The 12,202-nt window shown below is 39.6% G+C and overlaps 1 protein-coding gene across 9 annotated transcripts in view; it reads left to right on the top strand.

Annotated features, from left to right (window-relative positions):
• NFIA (nuclear factor I A) overlaps nucleotides 1–12,202 on the top strand; it is a 445,480-nt gene that overhangs the window by 197,240 nt on the left and 236,038 nt on the right. The window lies entirely within an intron of this gene.

The raw sequence follows: 12,202 nt of genomic DNA, 5'->3' as shown, positions 1-12,202 counted from the left end.
AATCTTTAGATGTGGTATTAATAGGTATTTTGTTCAGCAAGGTCTTTTGAACTCATTTTGTGTAGGTTTTGTATTTTAATAATTTTTATCTTGTACTATTTTTCTGATTTTATTATTTTACAATGCTGTTGTTAAATATCTTTGAGCAATGTTTATCTTAAACATGGGACATGAGCAAACAAACGGGGAATTTCCTCAACAGCATGATCTGAAGCCATGGATGGAAATTAGTTTGGAAGCCTTGGTTTGGACTTGGAAAGCAATCCCTCGTTAGTTCTTACCATAGTTTGAGTGGTTTGAATGTCATGAAAAACTATGATTTTTGCAAACCATGGAAGACAGAAGGAAACTGTATGGGTGTGGACATAGTTTTTGTACTGTATTCACTTCAGCTTAATCTGTTGATACTGGCCATAGCAAAATAGGGATCCAATAATATATTTCTAACTCTGGCAGTGAAGATACAATACCTTTAAAATGATATGACCAATATCTTTTTTAAGTGTGATGAGCATGAAAAGCATATTATTATTTTGCATAATTAATTAAAACATTGTTTGTTATAGGTATATTCACAGTTATCCATATATCACTTTAAATAGAGGCTGATGGGGTTGTTGGAATGGCTCTTAATACTTAGGAGTCCCAAGTGACCACTTTAAGTGACATTTTCTGCTTCTGCTGCTACATCCCTTAGCTACATCCCTGGGGGTGCCTACTTCAGGGTTTTTTTAGAAGCAAAGCTCTTAAGCAGGCATCTGCTTTAGACAGTTGCTTTCAGTCCTATTGATTTCAACAGAATGCATGCATCAAGGCAAACCATGTACTTAAGCACTGGAATGGCTTGCTCCTTGTGTCCACTGAAACCACAGACTTCTAGATTTCTGTTCTCTGAATGTGGTGTACCATTATCATAGTTGTTCCAATATTACTTTGGCGTACCGGTATCTATTTATGTGCAGTGTTGGGTACTAATATCAGTCCCCTCTCATTGTGTACTCAAGTGGCAGTAGTAACACCACACATTTTCACACAACCATTGGGCCTCCTTGTTGAACTGGCTGAGCTTCATTTGCTTTGGGACAAAGGAGAGAGCAGGCCTTCTCACTCAATAGCAGAGCTAGATCACTTGCCCCAGAGAGCAGCTGGCAGTCCCTAGGCTTCTGGTTAAAAATTATTGCCCACATATCTGTAATCCCAATGTACTTGGGTTTGCTGAACCCTATTAGCATACCTACAGCTCCATATAATCCTTTTCCCCCCAGTTGCATTCAACGCCTGAGTGTTTAACTGAGCCCCATTGCTTTAAATTAGACTCTGTACTGTTCTAAGTACTTGCAGACATCTTGATCTATTCCATTTTGCACAGTGAAGTGTTTTCATTAGCGCAGCATTCATGCATGTGTGATAGTAGCTAACTGATGTAATTAACCAGCATGTCAAAGGCTATTTATTTCTTGCACATGCAACCATCTTTCTGTGGTAAGGAATCGTTTCTGCTGACACAGTGCGTATGTAAACATGTTAAACTACAAGCCATTGCCCTTACAGTCTGCACTGTACTCACAAATTACAAACACTGATTTCACTTTAAAAAGGCTAAACTAATGAGAGTTACTTTAAATTTCCATGCCACTGTTAACTACACGTGTAGCTGGAAATGCAAAGGCAGGGGTTCAAAACAAAGAAAGATCAAGAGAGATGGCATAGGTCATGGAGAACAAATCGCCTACTTGATTGTAGGTCAACCAAGTGCAGAATAGTATTGCTGTACTTGTCTGGCCCAAGTGGCTGCTTGCCGGTTGCTTTTAAACCTCAGTTATGCACTGAGGTTATGCACATGTGTCAATGCTTGCAGGATCAGGATTGCTGATTGCAAATACCTTGGGAGCAAAAGTTTCTGTGCCAAAGTACTAGAACATTTTGGCCCTAATTTCTTTCAGCATCAAGGGATCAGGCTTCTGTAGAAATAAAATGTGAAGAAAAATGGCAATGCAAAACAAGGATTTGGTCTTGGAGGTGGTTCTTCAGGCAGATTCTGCATCGTAGAATATGATATGTAAATGATTCCTGCTTGGAGGAAGAAGGAACAATAAATAATTCAGGCATCCTATCACCAGTTCCCTCACATAGACTTACTTTGGTTTCAATCCCTTCACAACATAAATTGCTTGCATGCTTTCTTGGTATTTTGGTAAAACCATGAAAACTGTAGACTTATTCTCTGCTAGCTATAAACATTTCAATGTTTGCACTATGATCCAGGGTCTTGCAGATGTTAAAATTCCCAGATTTTTAATCCAGATCCCACATCTATTCAAGTATACAAAGACACAATCTGTATAATCTCACATTTATTGTGACCTTGTACAACTCCTTGGCTTTCTTGCTTCAATTCGTTACACGCATTAGCATAATTCAGGAAAAAAATCTATGAAGGTTAAAGACATAGCTTTACTGTAAAAATCTACAGTGATGAGAACTTTATATGTTTGGAGTTTACAGTTTTTCTGTTTAAATGTTACAGTTTGTTCTGTTTAATAAACACTTCTTTATTCAGCACAACATTTATGGAATTTTCTGGAATAAGATATAGTGATATTTTGATTGCCTTTAAAAAGGGATTATACAGAATCAAAGATTTGGGGTCTATGGCCCCAAACCATGACGATTATATGGAACTGCCATTTTCCTAGAGGACAACAACAGGAGCAGGCAATTCCCAGAGGCATATGGTTGACCACTGTGGGCCAACTATGTGGTTTGTGGCATAATTTTAGATTTTACAAATTTAAATAGCTGTCTTAACATGAAGTGCATTGCCAGTCAGTGATGGAAACTGAACTTGAAATACAGTGCTTCAGAGTGTCTGCAATATTCAACAAACACATTCATATTCTTAATAACTTGATGAGATGTAGTGAAAATGGGTTATCAATAGGTTTTCTTTTCTCCTCTAAAGAGAGTGTGTTCTGGCAGCACTGCTGGCATGATGATCATGGAAAGCTGTGTCCTATGCTTTGTTTCTCACACAATACACACCACTTCATTCTCCAATACAGCTTGCAGATAAGGCCATTGGCACTGCTGTAGCCTGGTCCAGCCACACAATTTGTCTTAATTTTGCGGTACTGTCTAAGCAAGTCTTAGTTTACAGGAGGCCACCGCACGGGGTCTCATGAAGCCCAGCAAGCTTCTTCATGTGGTCTGCCTGGCAATAAGATGATTTAATAATTCGTGTGCCCATTCTAAAGAGGTTTGGCTGCTTACCATCCAGCCTGCCCTCAGGGGTGATTTACTTAACCATATGCTGCCATAGAAGCAGCTGCATTTGATTGCATCTACCAAACTCTGAGGTTTATCCGCCACACAGCTGAAGCCTTTCTCCTTTATCTGCCACTTCCCTTGGCTGTATGCCCCTGAAATCATTTGTGTCTAAAAGGAGGACAGAGAAAATTTTAGCATGTAGTTGGGTGTTGACAATCTGAAATGATGAATTGATCCTCTGAGAATCCATAGGCAATTTGCTGAAGCAACAGTAATAAAAATCTTGACATTGCTCATTGCTTTCTTGCTGATACTGTCTGTTGGTGAATCTGTATTGCATGTGCTATAATCAACACTGCAAATTCAAACCATCTCAGTAGCTCTCAATATGCAATTGACTTGACTACTATTGTGGACTGACTATATATGCCTATTTTTTTTTCATTCATGGGTAGTAATTTATTTCTCTTTTTAGCCTGTCCCATCTCAAAGTCTATGTCTGGATAATAATGCCTTATATATAAAACACAGAATTTACAATATGAAACAAAATCTTGACTGAATAAATATACATGAGCGTCCACATAGTATAAGAATTTATTATAAATAATTGTCGTGTTGAATCAGAGCAATGGTTCATCTAGTTCATTAATGTCTACTTTGATTGGCAACAGCAAAGAAACCTCAAAGAGGGTTTAGCCATATAGATGGATCTTTTCTGCCACTGACCTTTGGTCCTTTCTCACTATAACTTAGTGCAATAGTGTTTATGTTTAATAATGAATACATTGTTATTTCTCTCATAAAATTCTGACAGGATTTCCCCATTATTATATCAATTTGAATTTTGTAGGCTGTATTCCCATGATTTGGTGTATATACATTACTTTTTGATATATTCTTCAACAGCAATATGAAGGGTTAGGAAAGGAGGTGAATTGTTGTTTGCTAAGATCTAGATCTGTAACCTCTTGACCTTCTGATCTCTTCTTATCCTGTCCAGATGGAAATTCTCGATGTCAGCTGCCCTATTTGTGGATGTAAGATTGACACATTTCCTCTTTCTCCTTTCCCTTCCAGCACCTGAAAAGACTGGTGTCATATGATGATTCTTAATAGTTATAATCCAACCTGTGGATTTTACAAAATACTAGACCTTCTGGTTTGGGGTTATTCGGGGGGGGGGGGTTCCAGTACAATCTGTCAAATGGCACAGTGGTCATCCAGACTTTTGGCTAAAGGGGGATGCCATTTTTATAAATTTTGAATTAGACTGTGGGATACCAACCTTTTCCCCATGAATACATATGGATTTTTGCCAGGGGTGCCAGGCCCTGTGGTCGCTTTTCCGCCCCCTCCTCCAAGAAACACACTTCCCTTTTCCAAAGGAACTGGGTAAAAGCTGGTTCCAGTAAAATCAATCTGAAAGCACAGAGAGATGAAATAGTAAGTGTGAAAGAGTATCATTCTTCGTATCTGAAGAAGTGTGCATGCACACGAAAGCTCATACCAAGAACTAACTTAGTTGGTCTTTAAGGTGCTACTGGAAGGAATTTTTTTATTTTGACTATGGCAGACCAACACGGCTACCTATCTACTACTGGTATCATTCTTCCATCTTTTTTCTTCAGCTCAGCATACTTTTCAAGGGAGAAAAAGGAACCCTTACCATTTTAGGACCAAGCAGGCAGTGAGTGCAGGGGTAGGGGGAGACTCAAAGCTTTCACGGGTGCCATGGGAAGACCTCAAGGGCATCATTGCACCCATGGATGTCACAATGGCAATTGCTGAAATAAACTGCACAGGAAATATACCCTCTGGGTCAATAATGAGAATTTTGGATTATTGTAGCTCAGACAATGGGAATACTGTACTGTTAATTATTTAATCATTTAAAATGATACTTCAACATAATAATAGTTAAGATATGAGTTAATGACACTTAATATATACCCTAGATTAAGAGAGAACTGTGGCACATACAGTGCTTTTCATGTACTCATTGCATTTGAAATAGTCTCCAAAGCTACCTAATTTCTGGCCAGTGTGATACCATATATCTAAAGCATCCCAGACAGATGTCTCTCCGACATTTTCTTGAGTGTCTTTGAGAGAGGAAATCCCATAGTTGCTGTAGGCAGGTTTTTTTCTTCATTGATTGACAGTTTTTTATGATTTTGGAGGACTTTTAAAAGTTATCCTAAAATTTAAAATCATTGCTTCTTGTCCTTTCTTAACACTGAACATGATCTCCCAAATGATGTCTTACCAGTGCTGAGTAGAAAAATGGTATAATTTCCCATGTGACTGCTAATTCATCCTAAAATGGCACAATTCTTCTATGCTATAGACACAGCTGGTGTCACAGCATCTCTCATCTCTTCGTCTTACTTTTCGACAATTACTACTAGTATCTGCTATAAAAAATGGGTGGTTAATGATTTCATAGTGTAGGCAGTGCTTGCTAGATAACTGTTTGTGAAGCTTGCAAATAGGAATCAAAGCAATATAGGAATATCAAAGCAATATAGGAATCAATCCTAAAGCAGCACACAGACACTGCTAAGTCTCCTTAACCTTAATGAGAACTGCCAATGTTTATATCTTGTTCAAAACCACATAGACTTTGATAGATCAGGGTTCATCCTCTGCTGATTTTTTATTTATTTTATTTTCCTCACCTGCAATTGTAAACACTGTTAAAAGATGCACCCTATTAACCTGGTCATGAATGCTTGAAAATCTTAACTTGCCTATTAACTTGTCTACTAGCCCATACCTAATTGTGCAAAACAGCAAGTGGATAGGGGGAGAAATACCCTGCTAGTTTAAATGGACAAGAATGAGTTGCTTAAAAAATTAGGCAGGGTGCAATTTTTCCAGAAAGTGCAGTATCATAGCCTAAATTTTTCAGATAGCACAGTCTCTTAGTTCCCCAAGAACCCACTTGGAGACATCAATGACTTTGTTGTTGCAATAAATCCTTATTGACACAATCATAGATGGATAACAATGGTAAGTTATGGTTCAGGCTGAAAAAGCCAACCAAGTGGAGTTCAACGTATCACTGTATTATGATAGATCTTTGATCTTTTAGTAAAGAGGTCATCAGTGTTGGAGTGGGGAAGAAATGCATTTCAGATCTTTGTAAAAACACTCATTGAGACTATACTAAATTTAGGTGTTGTGTGTTGGGGTTATAGCATTTTGGAGGTGCTTCTTAAAGTATGTACAGTGGTACCTCCGGTTATGAACTTAATTAGTTCCGGAGGTCCGTTCGTAACAGAAACTGCTTGTAACATGTGGCGTGCTTTTGCTAATGATGCCTCCCGTTGCTGCCGCGCTGCCAGTGCGTGACTTCCGCTCACATCCCAGGGTAAAGTTCGCAACTGGGAGCATCTACTTCCGGGTTAGCAGAGCTTGTAACCCAAAGCGTTTGCAAGGAGGATGGTATGTTACACAAGGTTCCACTGTATGTGAAGGTGGCACTTCAGTTCTTTGTTGCATCTGGTCTGTTCTGATTCCACCACAATATGACAAAATGATAGCAGTTAAATTAAAGAATGATGTTTTTAGCGACCCATAAGTGAGCCTCTTTATTTATTCTGGGTGTTTTGGTTTCTGTGGAGCACTTGAACTGACAGCCTTTTAATGGAAAAAAGTGGATATTTCTTCGGGTGAGGGGTGGGAGGTCTTAATTTCCTGAAGCACCCCCTTCGTGGACCAACACAAAGCTGTGTTTGCAGGCGGTCATGGCTCACTGCAAGGGATATCTAGCTCTGCGTTTGCCCCAACTTCTCTGAGGGGGTGAACACAGTGTTGAGGGAGGTCTTGGTTTTAGAAGGTTGGAAGGTTTATTAGTGTTGACAGTGTGTGAACTTGACATCTTTTGTAATAATGAGGTTTTAAAATGTGAATTATTCATGCCTTGCTTTGAATACAGGCTTATTGTGTTAGTTGGAGCTGTGAAGAGAGGAAAGATATTAATTAAATAAATGTCACTGTTCTAGAAGATCATGTGGGAAATTTTTGTCATGCCTTCAGTATAATCAAGGGAACTAGACACAATACATACTTACTGAAGTTAGTTGTGGTTAGATTCAAAACATATTGATAATTCTGTTCTAGTTTAATGCATATTATCTGTTAATAGTGATTAAATCTTGAAATAACAGGGGCGGGGGCTGTTTGGGTTGGTTCAAATTCAACAGTTACCAAAAGCAGTATCAGTCTCTCAGACTGTATAAATCGACCAATGACCTGATAATTAAGAAAGTTCTAATAACAGGCATAGATGGAATTATATTTATGAATGCTATTGGCGTGTTTGTGTGGGTTATAAAGAGAATTTTGTGTTGCTGTTTGCATAGAAATTAGATACTGCAATGTGCCTTGACGTTTATAGGATAAATAGCAAAATGGCTCGACAAATGTTAAGTTGACCAAGCACATATGCAAAATTGATGTAATTTGATGTTTAAGAAGAATTTATATTTTGCAGCTAAGCTGAACTGAGTCACATGTACCAAGTGCTTAGAATCCAGATTTGGGAAGGAGCCTTCCAAGGACAAGTGATTTTATACAGGAAGCAATGATAGTATTTTACTAGCTAGTGTCCTTCTCTACATTAGCATCAAATAGTTATTCTGCCGCAGCACTGATGGTGTTGTTAGGATGAAAGATCCTGACCACATAAGCAATTAAAGACTTCCTAAGCAGTGGTGTGTGTTTTGTTTTGCAGGAAGTTGCAGTAGAGGCAAACTTTGTTCAGGATAGCTTCCCTCCTGCCTCTTTAAACTCCCTCTGGCCAATTCCACTAAATGCCACAAAAGTTCTCATTTCCTATCTAGGTCTGCTTCATTACTCCTCCAGAGCAGTCACCCTGCAGATTTGTTTGAAGTGACTCTTAGTCTGAGTGTGCACAAAGTTAATGCCATTTGTCTAGCTTTGACACACGGTTTACTGTGACTTGTGTTGAAGATGGAATTAACACCATTACCAGAGAGGTCTGTGCTACAGAGGTCACTGAAAGTGCAGTGCAGAGAGTTCTGTACTAAAAATATACAGAACAAAATATTGTTCCTGTTATTTCCAAAGCTCATGATAAGGCTGTTAAGGAGGACACATGAATAATGGCTGTGCAATCAGCCACATTCCCTAAACTTAGTCATATCAAGAGGTTGGTTGTATTCTATGATGATGTATATAAATATTAAATCCATTGGGTTGACTGGGCTGGGTCATACGTAGCTGATAAGATGTTGAAGGCCTTTTGCTGTGCTTCTGAAGTTTTCTAACAATCTACTGTAACAAAACATAACAGGGGGAGAGGTGGAACCTCTCTACCTATTCTGCATGCAACTGGTAGACTGCCTACTGTGCCCTCTGGCCTGATGGTGTTGTCGGTGAATGCAGGGTTGGTTCACAATAAAAATTTACTCATCCACAATTTGAGGGAGCCAAGCTGATGTGTATTACTGAGACCTGGGTGGGTGTGCAGGGCAGAGTCAACCTGTCTGGGCTTTGTTCATCTGAGTACTCAATGCAGCATTAAGCCAGACTGGGGCAGGGGGAGTCTTTGTGGTCCATGAAAGTATGATCATGCTCATCAGGACACTTTGTACCTAGTGGTGCGCAAAGCACATTGGAGTGGCCACTGGTGTACCATCCACATTGCTGTCCAGTGGTTTTGTTCACCAAATTAGATGAGGTGGATTTGGTTGTACTGTTGGGCAATCTGTGGAACTTTAACATCCATGCTGAGACCACATTTGTAGTGCTAGCTCAGGACTTCATGGCTTTCATAGACATCCGCATGGCTGTGTCAGCTTGTTACTGCTCTACCACAAAGGGCAGGACATACACTTGGTCTAATCTTCAGGGTTGGAGACGCAATCTACTAATTCCGTTGCTTCTCCTGGATCTGTCAGCAACTTTTGATATGATTAACCATGTTATCCTTCTGGACCACTGTGGACTCCATTTTACTAAATTCCCAGTCTTCCTTATGGGGTTAATTCCGGAGAATAGAATTGGGTGAGTGTGACTCTGCCCAGCGGTGAAGCAAGCCGATTGGGCGCCTGGGGCAGCGTGCGTGCCCTGCACCCAGGGGCGGGGCCAGCCACCTGCAAGGGCGGGGCGAGATGGGGCAGGATGCTCCGTGGGGCCTCGGAGGAGTCTGCATGCCTCCTCCCACTCAGCCGCCCTACAGCTGAGGGGGAGGCAGCAGGCGGACCGTTTGTGGCAGTGCAGAGCCTGTGGGCACCCAAGCCACCGTGTCACTCCCAGGAGAGATGTGTGGCTCGGGCACAGTGCAGGCCCTGTGGTGAGTGCCACCTGGTATCATATATTGAACCTGTTATGCTGTGGATTAGGGATTCATAATGAGAAGCAGTGTGAAGTATGTGAGGTTAGCACCATCTCTATGTTTGTATATCTTAGCCTAACTGTTGTGCCATTTGTGTTCAATAACTGCGTTATGTATGGCAGGTTGGTAGAGTTTCTAGCTTTAGCCTCTGAGACGGCTTTGGTATGTTTAAGAAATAATTCCAATGTACAGAGTTTCACTAAGTATGATTTTTCCCATCACAGTCAGTTGCAGTTATGGGAATAGCCACATCTTGCAGACTTTCCCTTTTTATGGAGCTCTTTAAAAGTAGGCACAAGAACCCTCTAAGTGTCTGAACCAGGCAACCCCACAATGTGGTTAGTGGGTGGTAGGCAGGTGGTGAAATTTATTCAGCACAAAACTGAAATATGTTTCCTACATAAAGTGGCAATCTCTTTCTGCATGTTTACTGGATGTAGTTAGGGGAAAAAAGTTGTCCACAAGGAAGCTGGCTCTGGCCTAACATTCTCACTGTACATTTTCCTTGCCTTATGAAAGGAATATTTATATGTACCTCCTGTGCCACAGGAAAAGGGCTAGTGGTAGTTAACTGGACAGTTGGAACAGATTGCGTCTTGCATAGTCCTAGAGCTGTAATTTTCAGTAATGGGATTTTGAATCTCACAGTAATAAAAGAAACCCTTTTTGCCTAGATTTGATCATTGACAGAATTTCTAGATGTGTTGTTTTTGTGCTGTGTAGATGCGAAGTGAAGCCACCACCCACCCACTCTCCCATTTTTTCTTTTTCAGCCAGCTACTATACAAAGAATGCATTTACTGTAAACCTGGTTTGAATTTTATTCAGGCCATTAAAAAAAATAAATGAATAAAAGGGAGGAATAGGAGAGTTAGAAAAACTGGGAAGACTTGGAATGAGGTATAGGGAGAGGCACTGATATATATGGAACCATTTGAAATCAAGCTTTCATCCCAAACATTTGTGCTTGAATTTTGGAGCTGTTGATACCCTTAAAAACAGTAGAGTACAACAGTAGTAGTTGTTAGACATGGTATGGTAACATAATAAAGTGACCTAATACTTCATTTTCAAGAATAACTGGAGGAAAATGACAACCAGAATTTAGCAAATACATTTTAGATTAAGGAGGTAATTTTAAACCCAGTAGCTACAAAGTAATCACCATTGAACACAGTAGGATTTACCTCTGAGAAAGCATGCACAGGATTATATGCTGCATAGTAATTTTTCTTTGCCTCCTGTTGGCCCCCCCCCCCCGATCCATTGAGACTGGATCTTATTTCACTTAAATTATGAGTGTTGTGGCTTGGAACATTTTCATAACCTGATGAGCTAGGCTAGGTTACTTAAATTATGTAAAGAGTTAACACGAAGATCGGCTGACACAGGTGTTTAATACAATACAACCAGATAATATATTACCCAGATATTAGTATTTTTATATAGGTCTAATTTGGCAAAGCACAAAATCCGTTGCACACACACTTTGCAATGATGGAAGAGCTGCTGGGCTGGGTAGACCTCTGTCCTCGGCAACCCAACAGTAATTGAAGATCTTTAAAAATGCATGCATCCTCCGTCTTTCCCATATGGGCTCCTAAGGCAACATGACCTTATGTGGCCATTATCTGACCTCTTTTACTCTTGGATTACAGGGTACAAAGCAAATTTATAGTTGTTTATTCTCTCCTCCTATCAGCTATTAGTGCCTAATCATATGGTCTATTGATCATGTGATTAATCACCTGCCTAAAGACGCAGCAGATCTTGTGGAAGGCTGCACTGCACCACACTGAACTTCAACCTTTTATACAAACTTGAACAGTAAAAACATTAGTCAATGCCGAAGCCTCTGGTTAGTATGCTGCTAGAACACCAGGAGGTAAATCTTGTTGGTTAAGAAAACACACCATACTATCAGTTCTTCCATTTAAAAAACATATAATCCTCCCATACTTCATTTGCAGATACATACACTTGCCTAGAAGATTATTTTAATGCATCCTATAGATACTAATTAGCGGGGGTGGAGGCAGGGACTGTGCTGTGTTATAGTGTCCACTATTTTTACCATAAGGATCTGACAGCATTTCAGTAGTAAAACCTTTATTTTCAAGGATTTATAATATGCTCGTGACATTTGGCTCTGCCTGAGCTATGAGTCTTTAAGATTCTTTTCTTCTTGTTCCCAACTTGTCGTTTTAAATACTGATTGGCCATATTTTATTTGCAAATGTTCATTTGTGCTACTATTTATTTGTTTTACCTTTTCTCTTAAAATCAGCATTATATAAAATTGAGTATAAAATAAAACAGGGATTTTTAAATAGTTAAAAAAGGATTGCTATACACAGTTTGTGGGAGCTGTTTCTCACAAATACCTGTTAAATGGTATTGTCATGATGGAGATGTAATATAGACTAGATCAGAGGCCTTCTATCTTGTTGCAAAACGACCTTTTAAATATTCGTGTATAGAACCAGCTTTCCATCTGTTAACTTGTAGAAAGGAATACGGTATATCACTTTTAATCCTTGTTCATTTTCCATCCTTGTTATTTTCTTG

The sequence above is a fragment of the Podarcis vaucheri genome, assembly GCF_965113315.1.
Source record: "Podarcis vaucheri genome assembly, chromosome: 6".
Taxonomy (NCBI): Eukaryota; Metazoa; Chordata; class Lepidosauria; order Squamata; family Lacertidae; genus Podarcis; species Podarcis vaucheri.
Note: the sequence above shows the minus strand (reverse complement) of the source record. Positions and strands in the feature narration are given on the sequence as shown.